General features: G+C 42.3%; 1 long non-coding RNA gene across 1 annotated transcript; it reads right to left on the reverse strand.

Annotated features, from left to right (window-relative positions):
• Nucleotides 1–1,893: 1,893 nt before the first annotated feature.
• LOC124651079 lies at nt 1,894–3,139 on the reverse strand. The gene is made up of 3 exons (XR_006987270.1): nt 3,080–3,139; nt 2,694–2,810; nt 1,894–2,098 (listed from the first exon to the last, which is right to left on the reverse strand). It is a non-coding gene; the product is annotated as an uncharacterized LOC124651079 (long non-coding RNA).
• Between the last annotated feature and the right edge of the window lie 420 nt (nt 3,140–3,559).

Consider the following 3,559-nt stretch of genomic DNA (forward strand, 5'->3'; position numbering starts at 1 on the left):
AAATCCTAGGTTTGACCATGATTTAATCAAGTTTAAAACATGAATATGAAAAATTAAGCATCTATCCTTTTTAGTCACTCCAATATGTAGCTCTTGGGAGGGTTTTTGAAATTTCCATGCTTGAAACGAAAAACCACTTCTCTTCATGCATGCTTGACTTCATAAGACAGAGTTTAGGGTTAGGGGGTAGATACATGATTTTCCTGCTAGTTTGAATATGTCTAGACCTTGTTTATCAATTTAAATGAATGTTTACTATATGACATGAGCAGACCTTGGTTTTAATTTTTATACCCATTTGAATCTTCGTCAAATCCTAGGTTTGTTGACCAAGATTTGAACAAGCTTAAAACATGAATATGAAAAAGTAAGCATGTATGCTTCTTAAGTCACTCCAAAATGAAGCTCTTGGGAGGGTTTTTGAAATTTCCATGTTTGAAACTAAAAACCACTTCTCTTCATGCTTGACTTCATAAGTCAGGGTTTAGGGATATATAGGGGGTAGATACATGATTTTTCCTGGTTTGAATATGTCTAGACCTTGTTTATCAACTTAATTGAATGCTTACTATATAACGTAAGAAGACTATGTGCCTTGATTTTTCATTTTTTTAAAATTATTCCTATTTGAATCTTGGTCAAATCCTAGGTTTGACCATGATTTAAACAAGTTTAAAACATGAATATGAAAATTAAGCATGTATCCTTCATAGTCACTCCAAAATGAAGCTCTTGAGAGGGTTTTTGAAATTTCCATGTTTGAAACCAAAAAACCACGTACTTCTCTTCATGCTTGAATTCATAAGACAGAGTTTGGGGTTAGGGGTAGCTTGATACATGTTTTTTCTCGTTTGAATATGTCTAGACCTTGTTTATCAGCTTAATTGAACTAGCTGGGTTGCCCGCGCATTTGCGCGGCTAGATTGTTCATATCTTGATGTTTAATATTACTATTTGTCACTCGAGTATTTAGTTTTAGGAAGACAAAGTTCAGGCTTAGCTAAAGCCCTTTTCTATGATAATAGTAGACTAATGGTGTTAGATTTTCATCCCTCGTTCTAATTTAAAACTTTCCTCATCCATGTCATCTATCTTTCCAAAAATTATAATGAAATAATTATACATGAGTAATTATTTCAATCAACAAATCTAATTTTAGTTAAAAAAGGTGATTTCCTTTGGTTGAAAAAATATAGTAATAGTTGAGTCCGTGAAAAATAAATTGAAATATTTTTTCATTCAACTAATCAAATTTCAGGTAAAAAAGTGATTATCTTCAGCCGGCTTATAAGAGCCTGTCCATAATAGAATTTTCAAATAGTATTGACAGTTTATTAGAATAAAAACTGTCAATAAATTGGGTGGTATATGATCCTAAATTTGCATCGGGTGGGACATGCTGGTATAAGGTGAGATTTTCCCAGACATGTAAGAAATCTCGATCTTCTGCACACGTTTTTTTTCCGTTGTAGTACAACACTACGGCATAAGTTGGCTTTGCCGTGCGGCCATTTTGCACGGCAAAGGGCATATCTTACACGGCAAAGCCTTTGCCGTGCACCACCGCACGGCAAAGAGCGGACGGCAAAGGTTGTCTCGGCAAAGAGCCTTTGCCGTGCGCGGACTACATTTTGCACGGCAAAGCACGTTGCCGTGCGCCAAGACGCCCGCACGGCAAAGATACGCGTTGCCGTCCACCCACTCTTTGCCGTGCGCCACATATCACTGCCATGCACCCTGGTTTGCCGTGCGCTATCCACCCATCATGCACGGCAAAGACCCGGCAAAGACCCTGTGCAGCCACCACCCACCCCACTGACTACATTTTTTTTGTTTTTTATTACTTTCTGCAGTTTAAACACAATATATATTGCATTTCATCCAATACAATCCAGATCCAATATACTATACATATAACTTTATAATGATCCAATATACGATACATATAAGTTCATATCTCATACAAGTTCTACAAGTTCTTAATGATCTCATACAGTTCTACAAGTCCATTTAGCTAGTCTTAATACATAACAAGGTGATCTTCTTCCTCATGCGCAGTGAACGTGACATCTCATGCGATGTGAGCTGAATTCAGACCCTGAATCGCAAAAATTCATAAATAAGTATTCTGTTCACAAATATAAGATGTTTGTAACAAACTGGACAGTAATCGTCAAAAACTAAACTGGACAGTAATTCTTGCCTATCTACAGCTATGGAGGCTGATATTTAGTTCACAAATATAAGTCTGATGTATCTATGAAGGAAAAAAACTGTACCATAAACATAGAGTGTGAAAGTGGAAATATTCTAATAACGGCATGACAGCAAAACACTAGATCTACTTAGAGCATCCGCTTCCTTAGCATTCCTAAATTAAGCGCTAATGTGGGTACCTCAGATTTCTCTCTATATCACTTCTGTGAGCTTCTATTACCACATTCCTTAGCACCACCTATAGATGCTGAGTTCTTTACACTTTTTCATTCAAATTAAAATTTGATATGCATAAACTGTTATAAATAGGACATATCAGAACTTGTGCAAGTTGCCTATATGAAATTAATAAGGAAGCAGCGATAAATTATAAACTGAAAAGAACCCTATCTTAAGCAGTGTCACAATATGTGAAAGGATTTTTAGAAATTCACGATGCAAGTAAAAGAGTATGACCGGAACAGCTTGCAACTCACCTGTAACAAAAAGTTTGCTCCAGAAACAACACTATCCATTTCATCCAGCTTGTCAAGACTAACACCTAATTTCTCCCGAAAATCATCACCAAATTTATATGATCCACCACCTGTAGCCTGAAAATCATTTCCATTACACTCGACTCAGTTCAAGATAATTTATCGAAAACGAGCGCCTGCAAATGCCATTCCTAGAACTGATCACGAGCTACAAGTGACAACACACACTTCTGAATTTCTGAAGAACACGCTAGGTCCTGAGCAATTAACAGCTGCCCGTCAATCATATCATCTTGCTATCCTATCCTACTTAACAGTGTCATCAGTTATGGAGACTTCTAAAGCAGAAGAGGTAGAGGATCATACAATTCCGAGCTTAGTAGTACCTCCGATGTCGAGGGCGAGGAGCGGGGAGGCGGCGGTCTGGCGCGGGAGGAAGATGGGCGGGCCGCCGTCCCCGGGGTCGCCGCCGCGGATCTCCGCGCCGGAGAGGTCGATCCGGCGGCTCATTGCCGCGCCGCCGCCCGCCACGGATCGCCCGGCGCCGCCCCCTCGGGTATCACGCGCGCATCTGAGCGGGCTGGAGGAGGGGCGAGGCGGCAGCGGCGCGCGAGGAGGGTCGAGGCGGAGCGGGCGGGCCGGGAGGGTCGAGGCGGAGCTGGCGGGCCGGGGGCGAGCTCGACAGAGAGCACGCGGGGGGAGGGGACGGGGGCGAGCTCGACGGACGGCCGGCGGCAGCGGCTGCGTGGGAGTTGGGCGGGCTGGAGCGCGCGTGGGAGGAGGCGGCGGCGCGTGGGAGCTCGGCGGCGGCGTGTGGGAGGAGTAGGGCGCGTGGGAGCAGATTAATTGCAGATCGACCTGGTCGG

Source organism: Lolium rigidum, chromosome 5 (genome assembly GCF_022539505.1).
Source record: "Lolium rigidum isolate FL_2022 chromosome 5, APGP_CSIRO_Lrig_0.1, whole genome shotgun sequence".
NCBI classification, from domain to species: Eukaryota; Viridiplantae; Streptophyta; class Magnoliopsida; order Poales; family Poaceae; genus Lolium; species Lolium rigidum.